Source organism: Adiantum capillus-veneris, chromosome 29 (assembly GCF_014529385.1).
Source record: "Adiantum capillus-veneris isolate H3 chromosome 29, ASM1452938v2, whole genome shotgun sequence".
NCBI classification, from domain to species: domain Eukaryota; kingdom Viridiplantae; phylum Streptophyta; class Polypodiopsida; order Polypodiales; family Pteridaceae; genus Adiantum; species Adiantum capillus-veneris.
This window is the reverse complement of record NC_140959.1, coordinates 27,228,615-27,242,048: the sequence shown is the minus strand read 5'-3', so window position 1 is coordinate 27,242,048 and position 13,434 is coordinate 27,228,615. Positions and strand designations below refer to the sequence as shown.

The following is a 13,434-nucleotide window of genomic DNA, read 5'->3' as shown; positions in this document are numbered from 1 at the left end:
GCACCAAACGGCTGTCTAACCTACTGGAATATGGAAACGACCTTGCTTTTTACTTTAGAACCTTCCAATACTATCAATCAAGCATCTTAAGTAAATTTGGTAAAATAAATATTGAAAGGTATTTTCCTTATTTTTAGAAGAGACCCAAAAATTGGGGACCTTACATCCTCCTACACTTGAAAATTTCAAGGTGTCCTCACCTCGACATGAAGTCTGGATAATTTAATCTCATTACATCATCACGTTCCCAAGTGGCATCTTCCGGAGGATACGTTGACTATTTAACAAGGTGTTCAATAATGGTTCGATTACGTAGAGGCTTGGTTCTACTCTAAAGTATTGCTTTGGGATATACTTCAAAAGTTTCATCAGTAGATGTAGATAATAGAGAATCATCAAGAATATGTTGTGGATCAGGTACATACTTCTTGAGTAAGCTGACGTGAAAAACATCATGTACCTTTATGTGTGGTGGTAACAAGAGTTTGTAAACTTGATCATTAATCCGCTCTGTGATTACAAAAGGTCCACAATATCTGTCACTTAGCTTCTTACACTTACCCATTGATAAAGAACTACATTTGGGTTTCACCCTCAAAAATACCATATTCTCTTCTTCAAAGAGCCTGGCAGATCGTTTTGGATCAGCATAACTCTTTTGTCTATCTTGAGCAGTCTTAATATTCCACCGTATAAGATCCGTTTGTGTTTGCATTTCATCCAACATTTTTTTGGATGCTTGAATTCGTATGAGAAGGTTTGTCCATTTGAGTGGATTAAGACACTCTTGTCCATACAATGCTTGAAAAGGAGACATTCCAATTGAGTGTTGGAATGAAGAATTATACGCAAATTCAACCATACAAATATCTAGTTCATTTACTCTGCTCATGCATACAATAATCTCTTAACATGTCTTCAATGATTTGATTTGTTCTTTCTGTCTGTCCATCAGTTTGAGGATGATAAGCAGTACTAAAGGCTAACTGGGTTCCTATAGCTGAGAATAAGGCTTTCCAAAAATTAGAGGTGAACTTCGCATCACGATCAGAAATTATTCATCGAGGGAAACTTTGATACATGAAAACACCTTTCATGAAGACTTAAGCTATATCCTTAGTCGTAAATGTTGTCTTGACTGGAAACAAATGGGTTATTTTTGTAAGTCTATCAACAACCACAAAAATAGAGTCATATCCTAGAGATGTAGGAAGTCCTGTAATAAAATCCATGGATATGCATTGCCACTTCATTTGTGGAGCATCAATACGTTGAAGCTTACCGGGGTATCGAATTTGTTCAGCTTTAATACGTTGACATGTTCAACATCTTGTAGCATACTTCAACACATCACGCTTTAGTCTTGGCCAAACGAAACTCTTTCTTACAGCAAAGTAAGTCTTAATGTATCATGGATGTCCTGCTATAGGTATATATATCATGAGCTTCCTATAATATCTGAAGTTTGATTCCACCTTGATTTGGAATACAAAGATGGTTACTGAAGTAAAGGTCATCACCTTCAACGTGAAATCCTTTGATTTGCCTCTCTTGCTTCTCTATGCGATTATTTAAGTTCATCAAGTACTGGATTTTTATGTAATATGGGTCATCAGTCATACCTTCTCGAATAAGTTCAATTAAAGAAGTAGTAGAGGTTGTGACAACCGCTACAGTACTCTTCCTGCTTAAGGCATTGGCCACAAGATTTTTCTTCCCACGTTTATATTCGATTTCAAAATTATATACGCATAACAAATTTATCCATCTTTATTGCCGCATATTAAGATCAGGTTGGGTATAGATCTACTTTAGGCTTTTATGGTCGGTATATAGTTCAAATCTCCTTCCAAGAAGATAACGTCGCCATACTTTAAGAGCATAAACAACGGCCAATAATTCCAAGTCATGTGTAGGATGATTCAACTCATGTATACGTAACTTACGAGATTCATAAGCTACTTCTTGAGACACAACACCACCAATTGCTTGTCCACTTGCATCAGTGAGTACAATGAATGTCTTTGAGAAGTCTGGAAGCTGTAGTTTTGGAGCATTCACCAAAGCTTCTTTGAGTTTCTCAAAACTAGCTTGAGCACGTTCATTCCAAGTAAATACTTTAGCCTTCTTAAGCATATTAGTAAATGGAGATACAATCTTAGCAATACTATCCTGTTAAACCAAGAAAGCCATGTACTTCTCGTACTGATTTCGGTGTAGGCCAAGCTATAATAGATTCAATCTTACTTGGGTCAGTAGAAACACCATCTTTGGATACAATAAATCCCAAATATTCCACCTTGTCAATGAAGCAGATGCATTTGCTACGTTTGGCATAAAGTTGATTTTGATGGAGAAGTTCAAGTACTCGCCACACATATTGTTCGTGTTCTTCCCTGTTTCTTGACTAAACCTGGATATCATCAAAGAAGACAAGAGAAAAATCATCAAGATGCTCTCAAAACACGTCAATCATAAGATGATTAAAAGTTGCAAGAGCATTAGTAAGTCCAAAAGCATAACTCTAAATTCATAATGTCCAAAACGAGTATTAAATTCGGTCTTTGGTATGTCCTCCTCCTTGATTCGGATTTGGTAATACCTTGACTTAAGATCAATCTTTCTAAAGATAGAAGCTCCATGTAATCGCTCAAGCAGTTCATCAATCCTTGGTATTGCATACTTATTCTTGACTGTTACCTGGTTCAATCCATGATAATCAATACAAAGATGTAGAGTACCATCCTTCTTTTGGTTAAAGAGAACCGGACTACTCCATGGAGAAACGCTGGGTCAAATGAATCCTTGTTCAAGACATTGACTTAATTGCTCCTTGAGTTCCGCAGATTTAGGTACTGACATTTTGTAAGGCCTACGAGCAACTGGTAGAGCTCTTGGAGTAAGCTCTATTGCATGATCAACATCACGCTTGGGTGGTAACTGAGAAAGTTCCTCAAGAAATACATCATCAAATTCTGTTATCCATTCGGGTTTAGGTGAATCTATCTTCTTCTCTTTAGGGTTACGCTTTACTACGTAAACTCTTTCATTTTTCCTATGACTCTTCATAAGTTTGGTAAAGTTCACTAGTCTGAGCTGAAGCTTTCCCTGTTTCCTAGTAACTGTAACTCTAGAGTTTTGATCATTTTGAAAAGTCAATGAAGCATCTTTACAATGTATGTGAGCATCATTGGCTTTAAGACAATCCATTCCTAGGATTCCATCGTAGATTCCGATGAGAAGACTCTGAAGTTTGTAGAAGTAGTATGACCATCCAAAACAAAATTCAAGTTACCCGCTGAAGTAAAAGATCTAACCTTCCTACCCGTAGCTAATTCTACTGTAAGGTCTATATCAGGGTGTTCATGAAAAATGAGGTTCCTGATGCACTTAGGAGATATGAAAGAATGTATACTCCGTGAATCAATCAATAAGGTAAAATGGTTATCTTGATACTCTACTAGGGTTTGAATTATTAAAAATTGTTCATTTACTCCCCGATGTTCAATTGCAGCATGAACATACGTGTTTGCCTCATTTCCTTCACCTCTAGGCCCTTGAGCTCTACTAGCTTGAGGTCTTCCTTGAGGTCTTTGATTTCCTCCTCCTCCTGGACAAAGTTGACGGTTAACATTCCCATTGTTTTTATTGTTGACAGGTGGTCCATTTTGAACAAAAGATGGATTGTCTGGTCTAAAATTCCCCTAGATTGGAGGTTGTCTCTGGTTTTGGTTAAAGTTTTGTTGATTGAAGTTCCTCTGAACTATCGATGGTCTGGTCTAAAGTTTGTAAAATTTCAATTTCGATGAAGTTTCTATGTTCATAATTGTCCATCAATCCTGTGAATCTTGAATTGTTAAAGGGACAATCCCTAGATTGATGACCAGGATCAAGACAAGTGTAGCATAAATGATCCTGTCTAGCTTTCATACGTAATAAATTCTCCCTTCTTTGCTGTGGAGTCCCAGATCTTCCTCCTCGGGACAAGGTCTTTTGATTTCACGAACTGGAACAGGTTCTAGTTTCCTCTTCCCGGTAGTAGATAACTCTATTTCAATGGGTTTTCCTACATCAAGGACATCTACAAAATTGGTAAGACAAAGACTCTGAAGTCTAGTCCTCATAGGATTATGTAGCCCTGACACGAATTGAGTTACTTTGACCTCTTGAGTCATCCCTGTTGGAGCATACTTGACAAGGGTTAAGAAATGTTGATAGTATGATTCTAGATCTCTGGCTCCTTGAGTACAATCAAGAAACTCATTCATACGGTCTGAATGATAGACCTTGTTTTGATAGTTCTTCTTAAGTTGGGTCTTAAGATAATCTCAAATTGCAGCATTAGGATCAACATTGTTCTCTGTGCAATGGTCTCTCCACCAACGCATGTCTATTTTCTCTAGTTTGAACTTAGCGATGATAGCTTTGTTTACTGCTCACAAATGAGCCAAATCAAAGTAGTCATCCATGGCTCAATCCAACCTTCAAGAACTTTGCCTATATCTTTATCTTTGCCGCTTAAAATTCCCAAGTTGAGACTTGCGAAGCATAGCATTGATGTCTCTATCGATGATGGTGTGCTGAGGAACAATAGGTGCATTTGTGTTAGCAGCAGTCACATTTCCTCTAGGAGGCATGGTAACTTACTGCACCATATCAACCAAGGTCCCACTTAGTAAAATATTATATTCCACTCGAAGTCCTTAAATCAAATAGAATAGATGTTTAAAGATAAGATGAGAAGAAAATAGGAGAAAGAATAATGAATAAATCAATCCAATTTCTATATCACAAAACTTTGGGTTTTTGAAAGTCTACAAGGTGTCTCAAAAGTTTGTAATAAATCCTAGTGGCTCTAACATAATGCACTCGGCAATATTCATTGTGACATTCTTCCACCAATGGAATATAGTTGTCCCATTCCTTGAGTATGTCTGATGGTTGATTCCAATAATTCTTTATGATCTTTGGCTAGAACATCTCTTCGTTGGCCTGTGAGTCATACCATTCTTGAGTAAGAAATTTGTTTGTTACAGGTACCCCCATTTCAATGTAAATAATCGCCTTCCTATGATTCAAGTAGTCATCGAAGAAAGCAGATTCCTTTGGAACCACATTCGGTGTGTCCCATCCCACTGAGCTGTGAATATTTGCACAATTTGCAAGGGACTGAGGTCACTGTAGGTATTGTACAAAATTTTTACATTGTGAGGATTGTAGATTAGTGACTTCTCAAATAATTCAAAGAATAACTTCCAAGGTATCGTGCTAAAGGAATGTCAGTCATTGTTTTCGCATTGTCGGCCCCATACATTAAACATAACAATGTCAAAGCATCTCGTGGCCATTACTAAAGGAAGTATGTTTCTGGACATCCACGTTTCCTTTGACGGTCTTAGGGTAATTCCATAAGCATTTATGTACAGTATTTGATTAGTGACAACAATCTCCATTTCCAACTTAGATTGTATCCACTAGATACTCCCAACATGCAAGGGTTTATGCTCAGGGGGTCTAAACTCGGGGTTCCATGCAGCATGATGATACCAAGCTTTGAAGGTATTTGGTACAATGAAATCCGTAGACATCAACCTTTTCTTCTATTCCCCATTATGCATGGTAGTCACAAGCAATCCGCCCATATTCCTCGAGGTAAATGATGAGTCATCTACACACACACCGCATCACTCATGTTAGTTAGAACGATGAAAACCAAGATTCAAACTCAAATATTATATCCTCAAAACAATATGTGTTATATCAAAATCAAATTTTTATAACCGCAAAAGACCAAAAAGGTACATAGTGTTTCTAGGGAGATACATAAATACGAAAGGGTCCTATGAACCAATTCTTGGTTCCTATAATTGTGGTTCTACCCTTATACTTGTTCACATCTCGGGTATCAAAGTTCAACACTTCAAATTGTGCACTAAAAGTACGTCTTTTTCTTTGTACCATTCTTCCCCCCATGATACATCCTTGGGTGATTTAATCCATTAAAGCAGTTTACATGAGCATGTCGTTCACTTACATTATTTTTGTAGAAGTATCTACTCGAGTTCACTGCTATTGATTGTGCTCGGGCAAAGTCACCAATGCACCTTGGTTTCTCGTAATCATCAAAGGTAATGGTAACATTGTGAGGGTTGTATTTGAGAATAGGTCCATAGACTCTATTGAACCAATCATGGGGTACATAATAGAATTGGTTGCCACCATTTGACTTCTTTCATACTCTGATTATGATCTTCTCACAAAAATCGTATCTTTGGTTTATCATAAGGGCCTTCTTACTAAGTATAAGTTCACGACTTGGTATGTTCAAAAGAGAGCATAAGTTAAGGCAAAGAACATATCCTTGCACTTTAACATTGCCTTCTTGGATCTTTTCCTTCACCCAAAGCTGTGGGTTGGTCATGAACCTATCAGGCACTTGTGTTCGATGTTTATGCTGAGCTTCAACATATAACTCCCATGCTACGTAAGTGTTGGGTACAAGGTAATCTCTAGTCCCCTTTGAAACTCGAACCACTTCAATTCCCCAATGGAGACTAAATCCAACCGCATAATTGAAAAAGATTCTTTGTGCAAAATCACTTTGGAGTTCATCTAGACAATTAAGAAGATCCATCTAAAACAAGACAAGGAGAGAGAAAACTTAGTACATTTGTGAACCAAGACTAAGTCTGTGCTTCTTTTATTCATCAAAATTTGATCTTTATGATTTCATTACAATATTATGGGTGTCATGGAGCTAATTCTCTAAATATTCTTTTAACTCTCATGACAGAGTATTCTCTCAAACCTCCCACGCGACAACGTGGTCTGTAGTTATCTTCCAACTTCTCTTTTCCTATGACAGTTGTAAGAGCTTCAAACTTCTTAGTGACTTCAGCAATCCTTAACATTCGAGAACGCATCACCAAGTAGTAGAACATGTCTTTTAGACCTAGCCATATTCTGAGTTGAAGTAGTTTGAGGTTGGCAAACCAATCTCTTGGACTATCGTCAATATAGATGAAGAATTGACGGAAGAATTCATGGTGGCGGGTAAGGTAAATACGATCAACACTCTTCCAACAAGTTGTGCTTCCTAGTATGCCAAAGACTTTGGTCCCGATTCTTAAGTAAAAGAGTTTCCGTTCATCCCTTGACAATCGTGTCGCCATATTGTTGAATACTATGGTCAAGACCTCATTTCCTTGGGTAAAGCATTCAGACGCCACTCTAGGAGCCATTTGTTACTACAAAAAAAACATTAAAATAAAATTACATCGCCATTGTTGAACAATTCAACCACCTTACCATAACTCAAACCAAACACTTCCACTCAAGAAGACAAGTCAAACAAGTGCCACCAACCAATGTTAATTATAGATGCATCATGAATACAATATCCTTTCTCAAACAGCATGCATGAATGCGTGCACAATGCATAATGAACCCAACTAGTATCAAGCCCTTCCCGGGGGTCTGTGCACAAAATATACAATTTACACTTTTTTACGATTTTCAATATACATCAGAGTTGCGGAAGCATTTGCATAGGGGAGTAGTTCTCAACGCCCCACCAAGCATGGAGTTTAGGCCATGAGTCGGAGTGCATCCAGAGGTACCTAGCGACTAGTGCTACCCCTGAATGGGTGTTACGAATGAAAGCGTACTCAAGAAAAATATAACATTGTGTAGGGTGAATATATGTGTACACCGTGTTGCGAGAAGAGAGAAGAGAGAGAGAGAGACAGAGAGAGAGAGAGGACGACAACAAAGAATCTTTAAATGCCTCGTCTAAATGAAACAGGCAACCATGTATTAATACAATGATAAAATCTGGGTATACCATAACATCAAAAATTTTATGACAAAATAACTAGTAGAGAACCGGACCCTGTGTAGGGATCGACCGGTCCACCCATCCACTTCCGCTCTACTACGACAGAGAGAATTTCACTTCGCCAGGAGCGAGCCTGAACAACTCCAACCTACGTAAGCCAGACATAGGCTGAGGTTCCGCTTCGCCTCCCTCCATGAACCCGAGCTCTGAAAGGATCCCAAGTACCAGCAGGTGGTAGGGTGTCAACACTAACCATACCAGTATAGGCACCACGCCTCTGCGATGCCCAGCACCGGGTGTTTAGGCAAAGCCAAGGCAAGATCCCCAACATGTTAGCCGTGTAGGTCATTCAACCCCCGACGCACTAATCGTGTAGATGAGCCTAACAAAAAGAAGAAGACCTAGGCAACACCCCAATCCAGCAAAGCCCCAGGTCAACGACCCTTTAGTCTAAGGCTAAGCAATGTAGGTGATCCTAGTCTTATGGCAACACTTCCATGAGAAACATAACACATGAGTCCAATCACAATATCACTTCCCAGATTCACAAACAATCTTTTCCAAGCAGCTAGACTGTACAGGGTCTCTACCCTTATACGTCTGTCATAAACCATCCAAATCACTTCATAATTCAATCAAAAACCATAAACCATAATCCAATCACATCACACGGGTGAGCACTCCACCCTACTTGGTTGAGGCACGACCAATCCTGCATAACCACTTTAGAACATAACATGGCTGCAAAAAATTTGGCAGCATTTCCACAGTATAAACAAATCTATTAAAAAACCATAAGCCACACCGGCTTCCACCATAAAATTTCAACCATAATCCATGAGGGAATCTCAGCCCTTAAACATAAATCACACTGAACCAACTCCCACGCTTGAAGTTTGACACATCCCCCTGCAATCAATCGCGGTCCACGTACATGTGACCCTTAAGATGTGATTCTTTCATGCATAAAAAGAGTCCGACCAGCAACTAATCATGATATAAAAATCCAATTTTGACAACATCCAACCATGGAAAGTTGATGCATCATATCTACACTTCACCTTTCTAGCACATAGAGCTAGTTTTGACCTAGAAAGGTGGAAAGCAGTCATAACCATGCATATGAGGCATCCACAACGATCCATGAGTTCCCATACATAATATGATAACATTCCAACACCACAAGCAGCATGATGCAAAACAGCTCCGACCTTTATGTCAACCATAAACCATAACTTCACGCATATGCAAAAAATAATTTTTTGACATTTTTGGGAGCATGCAAAACATGCAAATGAAAGTATTTGACCTCAAACCAATGCATCAAGTTCAGATCCATAATAGACTATCACTCTATAACACCACTTTGACCATATGGTACTCACACAACAAGCGGTAACCCCAAAAGAAAGCCACTTGATTCATATCTGCCTATGCGGTTCGGGATGTTTAACCATATACTCCCACATAAATTTACGGCCATCTAATAATTGAAATAAACTCACCAAAACAAACCATAAAACATATAAAAACAGCTCGGTTAACTCACGACGTCATATGGTACCTCCTCTTAGTAGCACCCCTATCCGTGTAGGTAAAACCGGTTATAGAACAATTAATAACTCGCATTCCCAGAGTGATAACGGAGACCTAAATTCATTTATATCAAGTTTCATCAATATTTTCAATTAGTTAAGTGGGTTTTCCCATTCGGTGAATCTATATAGTGGTTCTCCAAGGAGCCTGGAGTCAAAAAAATTGGTTGTGCAGCAGGTAGCAAGCTATTTTTTGGCCATATCTCCTAGCTCGTGCATGTTTTTAACATGACACCAAAGAGATAAAATGTTGTAAATGGTGTGTTTTATCTATGGTATAAAGGGTTTGGGCTGATTCATAATGGTTTGTGATTTATGACCAAAATAGTGTTCCTACCGTCTCTATGACGTGAAACAAAAAGCGCTTTTTATGCAGCACGTGATCATAAACGCATCATAAGCATAAATCAGCGTGTTAAACATGATGAAATAATCATGGGAAAACTTTAATATGTACTCAGTTGATCCATACATGCAAATCGTATGCGAAAAAACAATTACCGAGAGGGTGACTACTCAGAAAAACGACATAGAGAGAGAGAGAGAGAGAGAGAGAGAGAGAGAGAGAGAGAGAGAGAGAGAGATGATGGCTATGGAATTTAGAGCTTCTCACCATGCTTTAGAATCGAGTAGGGGCTTTCGAAAGGTTATTGCTTTGCTGTAAGAGAGCGTGATGAGAGCTACGTAGAGGTACCTTCCATGAAAGCTTCTGGAGAGCGCGTACACCGTGAAATGAGAGAGAAGATAATAAGCAAGTAGAGAGAGAATATCCTTCTCCTTGTTCTTCTTCTTCTTCTTTCCAAGAGAGAAAAGCTTATAGAGCATGGTGATGAAGAGCTTACACCACTCCGTATAATAGATATGTATAGCCTTGCGGTAGTAGATGCAATAGACGGCACTGAAAACTAAGCACTCTATGCCAATTTATAGGTTTTGCAGCTGCTCAGAGTGATGCCCAAGCTAAAGGTAGTGCTACCTCTTCTGCTAGGAATAGCTCCAAAACTTTTGGGACTTTTTTAAAAACAAGGCTTGGCTTTTGGTGGTCAACTCTCCCACTTACCATTCAATTTTTATAGCGAAATTCGCCATCTGAGCAGTATATGGCCAACTAATGGAAACCGTAGCTAGATTATGCCACACCGTAATGTCTCAACATGATTATGACTTGCATGTACTGCCCCGACGTATTTATGGTACCGCTTTTTATAAAAATAATTCCTGTAAAAATCCCATCTGGTCCCGTTTTTGCTCTGGGTGATCATTTTAAAATCTGACGGAGACTAAAATTAATATTTTTACATTTAGGTCATCATAAAAAGCACATTGCTTTTTAAAAACATCGAAAAGCACGAAAAGCTAAAAATTGCGTAAAAAGTTCAAAAAACAATTTTTTAAAATTTGAACCACGGGTTCCCCTCGTCCACCACTGGAATAAGAAAGCCGACCCGCTTTTCACTAAAAAGCACTAAAAATCGTGAAAAGCTATAAATAGCGTGAAAAGCATTCAAAAAGCAGATTTTTACAAAACTGAACCATAGCTTCCCTGGAACACGTAGATTAAGGATTTGACCTTACTTTTTGCAAAAAAGCACCTAAAACCATAAAAAGTATGAAAAAACTAAAAATATCGGATTTTTTCAAAACTGCACCAAACGTACGGCTAACCTACTGGAATATGGAAACAACCTTGCTTTTTACTTTAGAACCTTCCAATACTATCAATCAAGCATCTTAAGTAAAAATATGGCAAAATAGATATTGAAAGCTATTTTTCTTACTTTTAGAAGAGACCACAAAAATTGGGGATCTTACAATCTATTTCTCTGTAACACTTAATGCACAAATAATATAGCTACTTTGAATCACAAAATTGATTTTTTGTTGTAGCTTTCTATTACAACATACACAGAGCTTGATGTAGCACACTTTCGCATGGAGAAAATTGAAAGCATGATAGATAATTTCAATGCAAATAGTTGGAGTAATTGCAAAGCTTGCTCAAAGGAAAAGCTAGAGTTTGATAGAAGAGGAGCCACATATGATGAACTATCAAAGTTTCTCAGAGAGATGGAATGATTTCAAGATAAAGATCGTCTCACAGAAGAATCACCATCGCAAAGATTTTCCGATTGACCCTCATGTAGAAGAATTTGTTGAAGACGGAGACATAAAGAAGTTGCCAATGCCAGAACCATCAGTAGTAAGCCCCTTATGAAAGGACCAAAAAGAGATTGAAAATGACAATGTATTGAAACACAATAAATGTATTTGGAGTACTTTTTGAATTAAAAAAGCTTGCTTTAGATTAAGACCTTGTCTTTAACTTCTTTGTATTTGAATTTTTGTACCTAAGTGATAATATAAGACTACATTTAAATGTATGTCCTTGCACTTCATAAACTTCTCTCTTCTCTTGGATACCTGTCAAGATAAAGAATTATGTTAGTAAAAAATCTTTATGTTTTATGTAAATCTGTCATTATGATGAAACTGCTTATTTGTCTACGATTGAATTTTGAAATAAAAAATCTTGGGGAAGATCAACTTCATCTTGATTTATCAAATTCTTGGGGAAGATCAACTTCATCTTGATTTATCAAATCTTGTCGAAGTTGTAGAAGATTGCACTCTCCACCAATAGATAGAGTGGTTTGAATTTCTTCATTCATCCACACATCAATGTGCACCAAAGGATTTTCTTGCATATTTTGAAGGTCTTTGATCCAATATCAAAGGAACACCGTTCACTCTATGAGATCTCTAATAGTAAAATGTCATGATAAAGTTTTGACTTTTTATCATGTATTTCATGTTTACACTTGATGCATCCACATTGCAGTCAACTCCATTAGAATGACAAAAATCCCATCCTTTGTCTAAAAACTCAAGTAGTGCGTCCTGGTCTACATTCTTACACACAAGCATGGTATTTTTAAGAGTTATTGGGGGACATTCACTTGTGGCAAAACAATCCACAAATACATGGATTGGCATGCTCACTTTGGTTTTCACAGGCCTACTTGCTACATTAGGGCTTCAACCCTTTTTGCACTTCATTAAATAGCTTCAAGCAAAATGCCTCGCTTATGTCACTGGTTGGCAAGGGCCAATCTGAACTTATAAAATCGGGTAAAAAAAGCCTTTCTAGTGTTCCAGAAGAAAGATCAATACCGACATGAAAGAAACTATCATAAAAGAAAACACCTAGCACTGCAACTTGTCAATTTGTTCTTCCTTGATACTATTGACTACCAATGAAAGCATGGTAGACATTGATTACTCCTATTATACAATCCATTGATTGCCATTCTTCAAAGATAGACATCTAAAAAACAAATAAATAAAATAATAATAAAATTTAAAAAAACCACATTAATAAAAACTTATGCTTTATAACTTACAGTTTGGTCTATTTAATGGAGGGTCCATTGGCCATTCAAAATTGTAAGCTCTCTATACATATAAACAAGTTGAACAAGAACTTCTTTCACTAATTTCATGTTGTCATTGACATGAAAATCCTTCTCCCTTGCCTTCCAAGATGACAAAAGTTCATTTGTACTTTGCCTCTCTCGCTTTCTTGATTGCATTAAAATCCAAGATCCTTTGGTTATTGTCAAAGGTATCCAATGATTTTCAAGTGCATTGAAAAGAGTTTGTTGACCGTTGGGTCAACAACACAACATAACTCAAGTTTCGTACCAAAGTCTTATCTTTTGCGAGTTATGAAATGCTGCGGATTATGGCTATAAACGTCATTTGTAATGAGTAGTTATTCTAGTTTCAGAAGCCGGGGTGCAATGGCACTTCCAGATTGTAAATACAAAGCCATTTGACCCTTTCAACCCCAGCTAAGGTAGCCTTAGAATATAAGGTACCTAGGTCATTTTGTAAAAGGAGACTTTTTATCATAATCAAAACTTTAGCGTTGCCGTCTACTGTGTGTGAGAGAGAAAGAGAGTGAGCGTGAGGTTTATCCTCTCCCTACGCCCGGCTCGCTCA

General features: G+C 37.8%; 1 pseudogene; it reads left to right on the top strand.

The window, feature by feature from the left end:
* LOC147418940 (uncharacterized) overlaps positions 1–11,647 on the top strand; it is a 35,393-nt pseudogene extending 23,746 nt beyond the window's left edge.
* Positions 11,648–13,434: the final 1,787 nt, after the last annotated feature.